The following is a 17,131-nucleotide window of genomic DNA, read 5'->3' as shown; positions in this document are numbered from 1 at the left end:
TGCCTCACACAGAAGAGCAGTATTAGTGTTGCTATTATAATTACTATTATCACTAGCCAACAAGAAATGTGCGTGTCTGCACAGTGCAGATGAATGCAATCAATGTATGTGTACAGAACAGAAATGCCTGTAAATATTAATCTGAAATATTATTTCAATAGCACATTTCATTGCATAGCAACACAACTGAAGCTCTTTCTAGAAGGGCTAGGGAAAATTATTTTCTACCAGTTTATTCACTCAATACAGATGACTGGAGAAAAGGACAGTGACCATGAAACTAGCATTAATCTTCACATATAATTGATGACTTAATTGTAGTAGTCTTTCATGAAGCTAAATAATCACTAGTTGATACAGAATTGTTCTCAAGATTTACAGAGTAAACACCCATCACATTTTAAACATCACACAATAGCCCAAGCTATAATTATCAGTTCATCATTAGTATTGTTAAACATATCACGTAGACACTGGAAATCAATCCCAAAATACCAAAACCTCAAGCAGCATCCTAATTGATATAAAGCAACCTTCATATTCAGGTTATTGTCTGATTTTAAATTACTGTATTTAGCTAGAACTCTGGTTCTGCATTTAAAAGCATGATCCAGCATTTTGAGGTAAACTATCATGTTACCATGAAGAAAAAACTGTCAAGATAATAAACACGGGAAGTAACAGAGAGATGAACTCCAGCAGCGATAGTGCTAGAATATGTTATTAATTTTGGATTAGGTGTCAGTGATGGGTTTAACATTTACACTAGAGATCAGGATGGAAGGATTCCTTCCTGTCTTTCTTTATCAAAAAATGGTCCCCTTTATGACCTCTCCGAAGAGTGATATGTGAACAATTTATAACTAAACTATATGATGCTGCTAAAGCTCCGGCAAATAACAATGGTTGTTGGCAATTATAAGTTGCAGCATGCCATAGAGAAAGCTTTGTTGGGAGTTTGCCAGTTTGCCACCATTTTTCAAAAGATGGTGGAAAAATCTTTATTGAAATTGGGAATATATTTGAGAGCAAAGCAAATGATTACCTTGTTTAGCCAACAACTTGTCCATAGTGCAGTTGGTAACCATCTGCCTTTGTACTATTTGTCTGTGGCTCTGGCTGTGCCTGACCTACATGTGACGCTTCTGAGCAGATGTGCATCAGGATACAACAGATGAGAGAATGCCAGCCCCTGCCAAAATGACTCCACACATATTGGGGAAGATGAATACCAATAAATCAGGATCAGGTGGGATGCATTGTATGGCTTTTTCAGAGTAGAGAAACAGCTGAATTGTTTTATCTATTAAATTAATGGATAAAGGATTTAGTAGTAATACGTCTTCCTGATGTATTTGTCTTAAGCAGTAATATAACATTTGTGTCCATCCACGACCTTTTATTTTCAGGGCATTAGAGACTGAAACACAGGTCTGATGTCTGGAAATCAAGATCCTCCAAAACGACATTAATTCCATCCTATTACCTTCCACTTACCTTCTATTCATACTTCATTTAACTTGTATGACTGACGAAGGCATATTATCAGAGTTCACGGGCTCAGAGCATATATTTAAGATATTACAGAAAATGGATGAGGGGAGAAGGGGAAAAGGATACTTAAAAGTGTTCAGCAGAAATGAGTTGAATGCAAGTACGTTGGAAGAGGGGCTCTTGAAATCTATGCAACAGCCAAGGCAGAAAAAGTGCTGGGCTGTCAACAAGCATCATGGAAAAATGGAGATAACCACGTGCTCAGCTAGTATGCCATATCTGTCTGATACAAAGCAGCCTGGAATCTGGCATTTTGTGCTAGGCTCTTGTCATCTGGAAGACTTGTTCAATTGGTTAGCCAAGGAGGGCTCATCGTGAGGAATTTTTGAGGGACATGTTGATGTTGAGAATAACAGGGCTATGTATAGGACTGAAACTTCCATTTTGCCATCTTTTCACTATTAGCTTTACAGTTCTGCCAAGTTCTTCTCAACATAGTAGCATCTTTAATTACTACAGTATTTTTAACAAAGCCTCATCTAAAGATCTGTTTAAAACCAGACAATGCCTGTTAAAAATACTTTTTATAGTGACTTTTTTATACAAAGAATGAAAATAGTTTCCTTATCTAATGTCTGCATGTCCTCCATCATCAGTGGATATATCACAGGCAATTTATAAGCATTTTTAACAATGTGGTGAACTACATGAGTCAAAATGCCAGAATTTTTCTTAAAAAGAACAAATGGGCAAAAATGAGAAGCAAAATTGATGAGAAAACAGAATACATTTGATTTAATAAGGGCACATGCATCTTTTCAAAGGCAGATGAATAAATTTAGAACAGAGGTATTTGTGCCTTTTCATATTATGATGATTATTCATATCAATAGTACTAATTTAGCTCTATGTTATTTTAATCCAAATATGTTTTCAGAATCAAAAATAAATTTTAGATATCCCTGAATACACACTAAATCTGCATATTTAGCAATAATATTTTCCCTAGGACTGACTTCCTCACAATACGCTCTTAGAGATCTCTTTGTTTCCTGCTCTCAGTTCAGTTTTTCACCTGTTGCAGACATTACTGAGAGCCACAAATCTAAATGCTGTGATCTGAGTGGTGACTACTTCAATAAACTGTGTTACATTTTAGAAAGCTGAATTAGGACTCTTTCCCTGAGGCATAAACATTCCAGGGCCACCAGGTGGGCGCTCGCAGAGTCCTTCCTCAGTGATGCTTGGGAACTGAGAAGCAGTGTTTTTCTCCATACATGTGTTCAAAGAGTAGAAGAGTTTTGCAAATTGTGTTGTTTGGCTCACACCCTCTTTATCTCTCTGAGTGCTGGCTGGTCATGCAGTTCTGGTTTAACCTTTCTGTTAACGGGTGACTAATATGCAGTTAATACTCAAGTAACACCACAGGTACCTGATCCCTGTTGGGCAAGTGACTATCTCCCAGAGGCTTAGCTCTTATAAAGGAATAAAACCAGGCCCTCTAGAGATAAGCCTAGGGTGGCACACTGATGTTTGAGGGACTGTGCACTTGATGCACTAGAGATATCCTTTGGTTTGCCATCTCAGTGGAGATAGGGAATGGAGATCCATGTGGCAGCTAAGACACAAAGGAATACTGATGTGTTAGAAACCACAGAAATGCCTGAGAATGGTCATGTAAGAATTAGGGCTTCTTCCTCACTAAAGTAAGAGGAACAATAGCCCAAATGAAGTGTATTTATACCAATGCACACAGCATGGGCAACAAACAGGAGGAGCTGGAAGCCACTGAACATCAGGAAAACCATGACATGGTTGCCTTCATGGAGACATAGTGAATGACTCACACATCTGAAGTGCTGGACAGCTCTAAATTGCTCAGAACAGATAGGCAAGGAAGATGTGGTGGAGTAGCCCTGTGTGTTAGGGAGTGGTTTGATTGTCTGGAGCTTAATGATGGTGATGACAGAGTTGAGTGTTTGTGGTTAAGAATCAGGGAAAAGGCTAACAGGGCAGATATCCTGGTGGGAGACTGTTATAAACCAGGATGAAAAGGCAGATAAAATATTGAATAAGCAGCTGGGAGCTGTGTCATGATTTCTGTCCCTTGCTCTGGCAGGAGACTTCAACTTACCAGACATCTGCTGGAAATACATCACAGCAGAAAGGAAACTGTCCAGGAGGCTCCTGGAGTGTATGGAAGTTCATGACATCCTGACATAGCATGTGAAGGTCCTAACTGGGGAAGGTGCCCTGTTGGACCTGCTGTTCATGAACAGAGAAGGACTCGGGGGTGATGCGACAGCTGGAGGCCATCTTGGGCAAAGCAAAAGAAGGCACCTTCAGTCAGTTTGCAGGTGACAACAAATGAATTAATTTTACTTTCTTGGAGAATTAAGGAGGGGGGCCAGCAGAACTGCTGCCTCGGACTTCTGGAGTGGCACACTTTGGCCTCTTTAGGAGATGGTTGAGGGAGTTCCTTGGGAGGCAGTTCTGAGGGGCTAAGGAGTCCAGGAAGGCTGGACATTTTTCAAGAAAGAAATCTTAAGGCACCAAAGAGCCCATCCCCATATGCCAAAAGACAAGCTGGTAGGGAAGAAACCTGGCCTGATTGAACAGAGTGGTTTGGCTGGAACTCCAAAAAAAAAAAAGAAGCGTTTTCAGCCTTTGGAAGAAGCAGCAGGCAGCTCAGGAGGATTGCAAAGATGTTATGAAGTTATGCAGGGAGAAAATTCAGAAGGGCCAAAGCCCAACTAGAATTTAATCTGGCTACTGCCATAAAGGACAATAAAAATATGTCTATAAACACATCAGCAACACAAGGAGAATCTCCATACTCTGCTGAATGGAGAGAAATATAGTGACAAAGGATAAGGAAAAGGCTGAGATGCCCAATGCCTTCTTTTCTTCAGTCTTTAATAGAAAAACCAATTGTTCTTCAGGCACCCAGACTCCTGAGCTGGAAGACAGGGACAGAGAACATAACTCCCATAATCCAAGGTGAAAGGTCAGAGACCTGATACACCACTTACACACACACAAGCCAGTGGGACCAGATGGGATCTACACATGGATACTTAGGGAGCTGGTGGAAAGGCTGACTGAGACAGTCTCCCTCATTTATAAGCCGTCCTGGATAACCAGGGAGATCCCAGGTATTTGGAAGTTGGCAAATATGTTGTCTATCTACAAGAAGGGCTGGAAGGAGGATCTGGGTAACTAGAGGCCTGTCAGCCTCACCACAGTGCTGGGGAAGGTCATGGAGCAGATCATCTTGAGTGCTGTCATGCAACAGGTACAGGACAGCCAGGGGATCAGGCCCAGCCAGAACAAACCTGGGTTTGTCAAAGACAGGTCCTGCTGGACCAACCTGATCTCCTCCTATGACAAGGCGACCCATTTAGTGGATGAGGGAAAGACTGTGGATGTTGTCTGCCTGAAGTTTGCTAAAACCTTCGACACTGTCTCCCACAGAATTCTCCTGGAGAAACTGGCTGCTCATGTCTTGGACAGGTACTCTGTTCTTTAGGTAAAAAACTGGCTGGATGTCTGGGCCCAGAGAGTGGGTGGTAGATGGAGTCAAATTCAGCTGGCTGTCAGGTGCCAGTGGTATTTCCTGGAGCTCAGTACTGGGGCCAGCTCTGCTCAGTAACTATTGACGACTTGGATGAGGGGAACGAGTGCTCCCTCAGTAAGTTCACAGATGACACCCAGCTGGGTAGGAGAGTTGATCTCCTGGAGGACAGGAAGACTCTGCAGAAGGATCTGGACAAGTCGTATTGATGGGCCAGGGCCAGTTGTATGAGGGTTAACAAGGCCAAGTGCCAAGTCCTGCACTTGGGTCACAACAATCCCAGGCAATGCTACAGGCTCAGGGAAGAGTGATTGGAAAGATGTCTGGCAGAAAAAGACCTGGGGGTGCTAGTCCACAGCTGCTGAACAAGAAAGCCAATGGCATCCTGGCCTGTATCAGAAATAGTGTGGCAACTGGACCAGGGCAGTGATTGTCCCCCTGTACTCAGCACTGGTGAGGCTACACCTCAAATTCCTACATTCAGTTTTGGGCCCCTCACTAGAAGACATTGAGGTGCTGGAGTCAAGTGAGTGAGTCCAGAGAAATACAGTGGAGCTTATTAAGGTTCTGAAGCACAAATCCTGTGAGGAGCAGCTGAAGGGGATGAGGCTGTTTAACCTGGACAGAAGGAGGTTCAGGACCAACCTTATCACTTTCTACAACCACCTGAAAGGAGGCTGTAGCCAGGTGGGGATCAGTCTCCCCTCCCAAGTTACAAGTGATAGAACACCAGAAAATTACCTGGAGTTACGCCAGAGGAGATTTAGATATTAGGAAAAATTTTTTCACCAAAAGGGCAGTCAGACATTGGAACAGGCTGCCTGGGAAAGTGGCTGCATCACCATCTCTGGAGCGTTTTAGAAGAGATATAGATGTGGCACTTAGGTGCAGCTTCGGCATTGTTTTCCCTGGTCCTGGGCAGCTCCAGAGAGCCCAGCTAATGGCGCTGCTTCTCAGCGGGACCAGGGCTGCCGCGCGGCCCGGGCACTGCGGCATTCAGCGCACCGGGGTGAGGCTGGCTGCGCTCTGTGGCCGGTGCTGGGACAAGACAAAGAGGCGAAGGAAGGCGCCCCTTGTCCTTGCAGTTGGCTGGAGAGCTTTTATTGTTGTGTGGAGCAGCGATGGAGAACAGCGGCTACTCCCTAGCGCCGCGTGGACAAAATGGCGCAGGGACCGAGGGTGCATGGGATTTTATAGGGGGTGGGCCGATGGGGGCGGAAGCCCCCCTCGCCCAATGGGGACAGGCAACGGGGGAGTGATGTGGACCATGATAACCAATGGGAACACGACAGGGGCGGATACAGGGCTCCGGGACGAACGGGGTTGTGGGGACGGGGTAACAGACACAGAACTCTCAGGAGTGAACAGGGGGGTGGTTACAGGACTGGCATGGTGATGCTCCAATGGTGAGTGACCCAGAGTGAAACACCGCGGGGGGAACATGGGGGTACACGGGGGCACACAGAACCGGCTAACTAATATATATCAGAACCCCTAATCTGAACCCAAACCCGGGATGCAACACTTAGGGACACGGTTTAGGGCTGAACTTGGCAGTGCCATGTTAACAGTTTGACTTGATGATAATAAAGGTCTTTTCCTGCCTAAATGATTCTAAGATTCAATGATTCTAAAAGGTGAGGCAAGAGGAATTACAGTGTTACATTCAAAATTCCCAGGCACATTGCAGCTGAGACAGGACCTCCCATCAATATTTTTATCCTGCATTTTCCACAAGAGCTACAAGGTCTTCTAGTTAACTTGATTTTTAAAGTAAGTAGCAGCAATTTGCAGAACCCAGGAATAAAATTATGTCAGAATGACAATCTTTAAGGCTGAGCAAGGAAAAATTGTAATACTTTCTTCTGCACTAATGATTTGAGAGGTATACCTAGACTTTCGGGAATAAGGCTACATAAATTAATTTTTTTTTGGTGGCTTTTATTGGTGCAATCTTTTTGTAGGTTTTCATTACAGCATTTAAGCTCCAAGATTTCCTTTACAATCACAAAACAATAGATTAACCTCAGCACTAAGGAAATAACCCTTTTTTCCCTGGGAGTATTTTTAATAGGCTAACTTTTGTCCTGTTAGGAGTAATACAGAGAAAACAAAGCCTTGCCCTAACAGATAATCTTTGACGTACCTCCAGCGACAATGGTCAAACTGTCTAAATGGTCTCAGAAAAGTGGGTAGTCCTTGAGATTTTATGGAATGAATGCCAGACACTAATTTTTGATCTTTCAGAGGCTGCAATTCCTGTCACCTAAACGTAGGCATCTATAAAAGAGATGTCTCCATCTGAGCTATTTTTTCTTATCAGCAGAGAGAAATAAGCCCTTCTCCCTTGTGATTCATCTTGTCCTGAGGTAATCATCCAAACCAGATCAGATGACTCATGAACTAGAAATGTATGTTTCTATCCATTAGTCTAGGAAGGGGACCCTGGTCTAACTTAAGTGGAGACATCTACCTGGCAGATGCCTGAGGTTAGGTGAGATGGATGCTATCAAGTGTCTCTCCAGCATTTCTGTCCTTGGTAGAGTAGACAGGAATAAAATTATTCAAAAGAAGCATTCAAAATAGGATCTTTCCATGTAATAGTTTGCTACAGGGCATGGTCCCTTTCTGAAAGGAAGGAAGAGCTGAAAGAAGGCAATTTCCCTGGAAGTGATTAAACATAAAACACAGCAGTGGTCTCCATAAAAATTTAGGGATGCAATGAAATTGTACTTTGCTGGTCTACAGAGGAGCCATCTTTCGGAATTCTAGAAATAAATGAAAGATATGAGATAGAGATCATGATAGAGAACAAAGATCCCACATGCTCTTCTCATCACCCTGCTCATTTAGGGGGTGGGGAGTGGCAGGTTCATCATCAAGGATTGTGTTATTAGAGGGATCAGGAAGAAAAGAAAGAACAATAAAACATTTAAAACTGATTTTAAAATTCCAGGTATATCTTTGAAGAATATGAAATACTCTATTTCCTTTTGTTTGCAGTATATATCTTATTTTAAAATAGGTCTGATAAGAAAAACAGAGCAGAACTCCATATTTATTGCATTTCTGGAGATGTGCCTGTATTTATTACCGGCATCTGCTGTTAGTGACAGATCTTGAGTAGAATCCAAAAGTCCTGAATAACACTTGGCTTTCTTTATTATGGTAAAAAAAATTGCTCTTGCAGGCTCACTGCAATTAGCAAAGATTGTATTTTGTTCTGCACGCCCTTTACTAGCAGTAATCCAATATTGAATTGCCTCAGAGGGTCTCAGCAACAACTGGGTCAAACTCTCTCATAACTCTTTCTGCTTGACCTGGAAAATTGACATTTCTATAGGAGTGCACAGTATATATTTATATGGTCAAATCACCAAATGTATTTCAATCTTGCACTCAGTTCTTCATTTATTCACCTTCTGTTTATGATTTATTTGAAGTTTGTCCATATCTCAATTTTCTTCCCAACATATTTAGCCTCTAGATAAAGATCACTTAGCTGCTAGCAGGAGCAGAATTCATCTTCATACCATGTTTATACTGACCATGTTCTAATTAAGTCAGTTAAAGCAGCTATCTGCAATTCAGAATGTCTGAGCAGTTCTCCATTCATCAGTGATCTCCTGTAAACACTTAGGACATCTTGACCTTGAGTGGTTGTGAGCACAGAAAAGGAAACATGACTGAGATTCACAGGCTGCTTCTTGGCAGTAGGGTGGCAGCATTTTAATCTGCTTCTCCAAGTTGTTCCTAGTCATGAATGCAAAGAACCAGGAGGAACAGCAGCACTCTCCTGCGGAGACCACTGAGGCCTCATGGCAGGAATGCAGGGTGCCAGGAGGGGGAAATCTCTTGGTGGGGTCAGAGACATGATGTGATATGATGTAGATTCTCTATTTAATACTCATGCAAGAAACTGGGTAAACCATATTTTTCTCCAATGTGAATGAAATATATTCTTACTTGATTTTGCAGAAATACAGTATGTTAAAACTAGGCCCAGATTCAACTGACATAATCTTTCCCCACCTACACCTGCCTTTTTTCCTTTTAGCTGGCTCTCAGAAGCTGGTACAGATATCATCAATGTTTCCTCATTACCATGGTCTGAATGTTTCACTAATTCTGTGTATGACACCCATAAATATTTTCCGTTTTGGAAACTCCATATGTAAAGTTAACATTTCAGTAAATGTTATTATCTAGGCTTTTGAACTAGCAGAACAGATTATATGGAAAAAATCTATGGTTTGCATGCATGAAAACAGGACAGAGAAATATTGCCACTCATGTTCCTACGTTTTGCCCAAAGTCCAGAGATTAAAGCAATCCACAGAATATGTGAAATCCAGTTCTTATTTTTTTGTAACCAAAAGTGGATCTGAGTCCACACTTACCTCCCCAAAGTGCCTAAGCACAGGCTGTGTAACATAAGGATCTTCTGTCAGTGCCACTCCTCTTCCTATCTAAAAGGTTATTGGGGTAGGAATGGGCTCCCTGGTGTTACAAGTCCCGAATGAATGCCCTGACCTCTACTCCATCCGTCTTTCTCTCCCGCCTCTGGCTCAATTTATATTTAACCACTAAGCCTTTGTATAAAACAAGCACTACATTCTTTACTTGCTTCCCTGCATTTTGAATGCCGTCTGTACTTTGCACTTCATTTCATGAGGGATTAAAATGCTTGAAATAGATTTGATATGTTTTCTTTCAGCCTGAAGTGATAATTGATATAATTTTCTTCTACAAGAGAAATTTTTTTTAAGTTTTAATTTTGTCTCAGGTTTCATAGTTCCTGTTTTTAACATTTTTTCAGTTTGAGGGATGAGGTAAAGAGTCTTTTTTTTTTTTTTTAATCCAAATTTCTCTTTGTTCTGTTCATTATACTATCTGCTGTCAACTGCCTTGAGGTTTTGGTAAGGTTTCAGACACTGAATGTCCTTGCCAGCGGAGACTAAGCTTAATAATTTAACAGCATTTTCAGTTTTCAAAGCTGGGAGAGTTTGGGTTGTTAAGCCTGCTACTTGAAGTTGCTCAAAGTCCTATTACACAGTATAAAATGCTCATAATTTTCCATCTATTAAACCAGTCTCATTGCCTTTTGCTCTTATTCCCCAATGTTAAAAAAAATGTGCTAATTAAGCAAAATGAGTGCAACTCCAGTTTTATTTAAGGGAATTTTTCCTAAATTCCTTTAAATAAATTTTCTTAAACTACCCCAGATAAAAACTTTGGAGATGAGGTAAAGTGAGATAAATTTTAACTCTCAAGGAATGGATAAAGATATAATCAGGAGCTTATTATGACCTAGATATTTTTGGCATTCATATATAGATAGCAGATAGGTTTCCTGCATGCCATCCCTCTAGCAAAAGAGAGTAGAAGACAGGTGGATTTTATAATCCTATCCTTACTCCACTCCCGGAAAGCTAAGGATCACAGTGAAACAAACATATTTTTCCCGCAGAGAAATCACAGTAAGAAACTTCCTCTAGCAGCAGGCTCTGCCTCTCCTCAATTGGCTGAGGATACATGTCCCCCTCAAGGGGTGAAGTTAGGAAACAATGGGGATCCAAAGAGAGGTAGCAGCTTCAGGCTCTTCTACAAAGAAGCCCTGATGAACATCCTGTGCTTTGCCTATTTTTATCACCATTGTGCTCAAAAATTTCATAAAAGCCTCTATTAAACTCCAGCATAAGAGCAGCCATAGACAGGAACTGAAGGTTTGATGACATTAGGCTAAAGTTATGACTAGACAGGTGAGGTGAGGTAACCTGGATAAAGAGTGAACCTTATATACAAAAATAAGAAACACACATTTATATGAGGCCAAAAACCCCTCACTGACAACTATTTGCATAAGTGGGGTTCTTTCAAAAGAAAGGAGTGATGTGATTATGCTTTTGATCTCACTGAGAAGTAAAGGCTTTGGATAGCATCCCCTAAAATGTAATGAGAAAGTAGAAAAACACCCCCAAAGAGGGGATAAAGGCCTGGCTGAAAAATACATGGTGCTACCTAGAAGCGCGTCGCTGTCGAAGGTGGTATTTTCTGCTGTCTATGTGGCTGGTAGGCATGACCACTGACTACTAAGGAATTGATGCCCTGGCATATACGCCAGGGATTTTTTGCCATCTGAGAAGCCCTGAGACCCCTGGCAGCTCCAACTGCTGTTCCAAAGGGGCATAGCCTTGTCTGATATCTCCCAGCCCCACATTTTCTATCATTATGAATGATTCCAACAGTATTAGACACTTGCATTTAGAAGTAGAATTCTAGAGAGGTCTAGATGGCCACTGGCTGCAATGGTACCTGTGTGTAACCAGTCACCTACATGGAGATCCCACAATGCAGTGACCCTTAGGAATAGTCCAAACCTACTACAACCCTTAATCAATTCTGATGAAGCTAACAAAGAACAGCAAGATGTTAAGGAAGCTAATGCTGATTATAAATTAAAGGGAATCCTATTTGATAGCTAAATCCTATTAAAGTAAGGAGGTGGATTACAAACAGCATGGTTGATAATGAAATGGGCATGTGGAAAATGTTCTGTAGGCTAAAAACAAGAAAACACAGAACAAGTTCTTAACACAAGATGAGTGCTACGGCTTATTAACAGTTCGGTTCAGTTATTGTGATGGCTGGTGCTGCACATGATGATATGGCAGAAATGACGTGGCATACAAAGCAACCAGCTCTTGTATATGCTTTTATTTGCTTTGTGATGGCAGGAGCCTGCCCATTAATCACCAAATGTAAGGCCCATCCAATGCCCATGCTGTAGACAACTGTATGTGATCTGGTTACCCTGCCATAAACTGACATGTCAAGGATACAAATTCCCTCACTTGTTTTGGCTACTCCTCTCAGGATGGAAAGAAAGAGGCCTGTTCCCCTCCAGCAGTTATATTGGGTGGTCTGCTAAGGTGGGCAGAGGGGTCCCACCTAGAGCTCCCTGTGTGCTTCACAACTTGGTGCCCTCTTACACTGGCAAGCACCAAATCCAACAGGATTGTAAAAGCTGCAGAACTGAACTTTTATGCTAAAAAGGAGCATCTCACAAAATTTTGAGCTTAAGGCCTGTGTATTTTGGGCTCCTGGCTCTCAAAAACTGGCTACACTAGGTAAGCAGATCTCTAGAAGTGTTCACTGAACCTACTTTGATCCAACTCAGGCTGTGAGCATATAGCTGAAGTTTGGTGTGGCACTCCAAGGCATCCCCATGACCATTGTAGTTCATGTTGCTGGAGGCATTTTCACTGAGGAGCAGTGCTGGCTGTTCTGTGCTAAAGAACTGAACATGTGCCACCTTCCAGGGCTTTGTGGTGTGGTGAGTGCTCACTGGTGTTCTGAGTGATACCACACTCTCACGCTTTACAGACACCATCTGTCACAAACTATGTCCTACCACTGCATAAAAACCAAATGCTACCTCCAGCTCATCAGAAAAAAAGAAGCAAACCCAAACCCCAACAGCCTGACCTTTTTACAACATCCTCACTTAAAAGCATGCAGCAGTAGACGAAAGGCAGGCTCAACAACCGGTATTAAAGGAAAGGGACATTTGCAATGCAGTGGGAAAGGAAGACAGATGGGATGTCTCACTGTGAAAGGGCCCTGCTATGACAGTACACAGCCATTTCACCGAGACAGACATCAGATGCTGAGGAGGAGGAGTTGCAGTCAGTGAAAGGGAAGTTACTTGCCATGTTAGAAGATATTTGTTACAGTATTTCCTGACTCTGTATGCACAGAAAACAGTGTTGTGGGAAAAATTCATCCTTTCAGATTATCTACTTTTCAAACCAACAGAGATTCAACAAAGATGGAAATAAATCCATAATATGTGTATTATGTATCTGTGTTCCAAATCAATATTAGAGATGGGCTACCAGTGCAAAAAGCCAGAGATCCAGGCCAGAGATGCATGCAGTATTACAGGGACAGAGAGAAATCTATATGCTCAGTGTATTTCTCTACATTCTATGCCAATATTCAAGCTAGTTTACCCATGTGAAAAATTAGTGCTACATAGTTCGGAGGGGGAGAACACATCAATAGCTGTACTGTGGAAACGTGTGCTAAATAACAAAGATCGCCTTCATGCCATGCCTATTGAGTGCATCTATATTGTGCAGAGAAATTCTACAGTGCCCCAAAATATTTAAGTCCAGCAGCCTTTTTTGAAAGAAAGGTATTTACGCCTTCCTGGTAATTTTCTTCTAAACTTCATCAAGTGCTGTGAAAAGTTACTTGCTCCACTTTGGTGTTTTCTACAGCACTCATCATGGTAGTCAGTGGCCTGGCTCAGTCTGAGTAGTGCAGCACTGAAGTGTTTGCCTCCACAGGGGCCAGACCTTCCCTCTGTGTCTTGTTTCCTTCCCCTGTGATCAGCAGTGGCTTCCTCTTTCCACACTCCACTGCTTGCCCTGCCTTTGCTCCATTTTACGCAGAGCCATTGTGCTTTGCAGTTTTGCAGCACGTGAAAAGGAGAGGCAGGTGAAGCCTCCAAGTCTAAGGGATTTGGTTGTTTACTACTAAAGTTTACTACTAAAACCTTCTTCTTTTGCCAGCAGTCACTGCAGTATAACTGGCACAGAGTTGGCACAGGGGAAAAAAAGCTCTTCTCCATACACAAGGCTCACCCGGTCCCAGGTTTCCTTATCTCTGACCCTTGCACCCCTCACCCACATGCCGATTTATTGCCGCTCTCACAAAGGCTGCCTTCTGTGAGCACCAGGCTTGCACAAGCTGCCCTGCCCTGCTGTTCTCTTTTATCCCTCCTCTGTCTTTGCAGACATTTTCTTCTTTTTAGCTTATCAACACTAGGAGGGGCTGGCTGATCTGATCCCTTACTCTTTCTGTGGCTGCGGTCTCACCCCTACCAACACCTGCCTCTTTCATAAATTAATCCAAAATCAGTCAATAACCCCATCAAATAAGCCGTGTCCCTTCTTTTGCACACACTTTTATCTTGCTCTGATTAATATCCCAACAATAAGTCACCAGCTGTTTAGCTTGATTTTGGGAACTCTACAATAGACCAGCCTGTTCAGCAGCTCACCATTTATTTTCCAGATCAACAAAGGAGCCATTTCTTTAGAAAAAAAATACCCCAATGCCCCACTCAACATATTCAGATCCTGATGAATAACTGTGCCCAAATAAAGCCCTTCCTTATTAAAATAACATATAACATGAGCATTTGAGGGCAGCTTATGAGCGTACCTTGCAATCTTGTACAATACCAGTAAATAGCAGCAAATTTGTAAGGGAGATGTATTCAAGCAGCCCTGGGAAACATTTCAGACACATTTTGTTGGGCATCTGATCTGGGCCTCCTTCTGAACTCCAGCCTCATAAAACTTGCTAAAGGTTCAGGTAAGGTTCTCCCCAGTTTGCTCCAAAAATCATTCTTATGCCTTTAAGAACTAATACGCAAATGAAGGTAATCAAACCCCACTCTCTGCATGGTTCCTCTAAATCATTTTTACAATTAATTTCTTCCTGAGAGGACTGTCAGATCTGTTGTCTGGCAATGTTACAGCTGTGAAGCCAGGAAAGCTGATTTCAAAACTCCAGAAGAACAGACTGTGTTTTTATGAGTGTGGGGAGATGTGATAATTTTTGTCAAGAGCTATGTGTAGCAGGCAGGTAGTAGTTCATGTTTTCTGCCATAGGCACTGCAAGTAATGATGGAGAGAAGCGGGATTTTGGAAAGTGCCAGACTCATGTATTACAGTATTGGAAATGTGGTGAAGAAGAAAGCATACACCACTTATACCACTTATATTCAGGAAACATCTTTTTGTTTGAAGTCTGTCTTCTGACTTCTGCCTTATCTGACCATATATATCAGAAAACAGCTCATTTTTAGTTTTGTTTGGAAAGTGTGTGATGGGTTCAGGCACTGGCCTGAGATCTGAACTCCTGGAGAAAAATTTCATGTCAGGTTCTCATACCTGGTACCTCTGTGGCTTTGGGTGTGCCTGATCCTACAGGGTACCCAGCATTGTGCAAGATGCAGGTCTCAGTCCACCAAAGATCTTAAACATATGATTAATTTTTAGTCCCTTTGACTTCACCAACTAAACTGCTTAGATGGATTCACTCCTAGGCACTTAATCTTCCCACTTGAATTTCAATATTAGCAAAATGAGGATAATTCTTTCTTTAATATAGATGGGTACAGTAAGCATTAATTAGTTAATATATGTGGAGTGCTTTGGAGATACAAAGGCTATCTACAAGTTAATTTATGCAGATATTGGAAGAAGCAGAGGGAAATAATTGCTGTATCTCACCTGTTCAGGGTTTCAAAACAGCATTCATTCCCTCACCCGATGTAGAACAGAAACTAAATGCTGAGACAAGCCCACGCTTAGGAGACACTCAGAGCACGCTTATCAGATTTAACACACTTTCCCATTTAAGGGAACGCAATCAGCTCTGTATTTGCATTTCCCTTGCAAATGAGCCTCACTGACTCCTTAGGCTGGCTTTGCACTAGCTGCTTCTGGTGTCTCAGTGCCGTGCTAGCCAACTGCCTCAGCTCTGTAACATGCTTTCATCTATTCTGTGTCTGTACTTAATAACGAACCTGGCAAGGAGGCTCCAGCACTGGTGATTGGCAGATTCTCACCTGTTCTTGTTTTGAGATGCTGAACTTGGGCCATGTGAGATCTTGGTTTGGCCAAATGATTACCTTGGATCTATAGATAGATAAATAAAGCACATAAAAGGGACTGGTTTATCTAATGTCATTCTTTAAGTTGTTCATGCAAGATTCTTTCCTAACAAGCTCTGTAAAGTGGCTTTGGTGAAGATGCCTTTGCCATTGGCTCAGGAGGTCTGTGGATAGTATCATTATCTCTCCAGAGCTGGGAAGCCTTGGCAGCCCCTAGTTCCCTTTCCCACCTGACAGAAGTAATAAACCACTGTTAACCATAGATCCAAGCCTCTTCTCCTATCAGCTGGAGAAAAGCTGAATGGCAGAGACTCTGGAGTTTCCATCAAGGTGCTGGTATTTCTGCCTGGTGTTTCAAGCCCACCCTATCTGGCTGTGTTGTGAATTTGGCTGTTTTTCCACTGAGAAATTATTTCCCCAGCTAAGAATGAGCATGAACATAAATGCAAGGCTTTATACTCAGCTCTTTATCTACTTGTGGACCTGAGGAAAGTAGGAACAGACTTAAACAGGGCTAAATAAACTATAAGAGAAAAAAGGCTCTGGGCAAATCCCTTGGAGATAAAAATATCAAGAAACTCTTTCTAATCCTGATGGAGTTAAACCTGAAAGTACCTGTTACTTGTCAGCTGGGAAACAGCTTGAAATGTAAGGTTGGGGATCAGGTCTGCCCCATCCATCCTGTGGGATCCAAACACTCAGCAGGGGTTCTGGCACCTAGGGGAAGCCCAGAGCTAGGACAGACATTGGAGGGGTATGGCTGGGGGAGTACAGGCTACAGTGAGAGCCCTTCATACATCTCTGGGCGATGTGACAGCTCTCCTGAGTGCAGAGATAATTATAAAATTTACCTTAAGTAAAGCTGCTACTGCCTGGAAAATGTTCCTGATATGTCAGAACAATATCACATAAAACATCAGCAGCAACTGTATGTACCCATACTCTCTGATTTATATCTTCTCTTTCCCCAATCAAGTTTTATTGCTAGGAAGCCTGTTGATAATAGAAAACAAACACTCTGGATGAAAATGAAGAGAGTATGTTTTGCTCATTTTTTTTCTCTCTTGTTTACCAATTCACGTTAGGTTCTGAGTGAATTTTTGCCAGCTATTCTAAATTACATCAATCATGTAGAAAATTACATTGATAATGCAGAAAATATATGAAACTTCTGACTGACACCTTGTGGCTTCCTGGAAACTTGGACCTTGCCAGAAAAAGGGCTGACACCTGTGAGCCAATTGGTATCTAGCTCATGGAGATAGCAGCCACATGTCTGGGATTCTTGCTAACACAAGAATTTTACCTGCAGACAGCTCTGCTGACTGTTAGCAAAATTGAGTTTTCAGTCCCTGTGCATAGGAGTTTAT

General features: G+C 42.1%; 1 protein-coding gene and 1 long non-coding RNA gene across 3 annotated transcripts in view; one reads left to right on the top strand and one right to left on the bottom strand.

Annotated features, from left to right (window-relative positions):
* Positions 1–17,131, bottom strand: part of FHL2 (four and a half LIM domains 2) — a 141,177-nt gene that overhangs the window by 89,150 nt on the left and 34,896 nt on the right. The window lies entirely within an intron of this gene.
* LOC128783504 (uncharacterized) lies at positions 18–1,255 on the top strand. Its single transcript, XR_008429178.1, has 2 exons — positions 18–104; positions 1,154–1,255. It is a non-coding gene; the product is annotated as an uncharacterized LOC128783504 (long non-coding RNA).

The sequence above is a fragment of the Vidua chalybeata genome, chromosome 2 (assembly GCF_026979565.1).
Source record: "Vidua chalybeata isolate OUT-0048 chromosome 2, bVidCha1 merged haplotype, whole genome shotgun sequence".
NCBI classification, from domain to species: domain Eukaryota; kingdom Metazoa; phylum Chordata; class Aves; order Passeriformes; family Viduidae; genus Vidua; species Vidua chalybeata.
The sequence above is the reverse complement of the archived record's forward strand: the minus strand, read 5'-3'. Positions and strand labels throughout refer to the sequence as shown.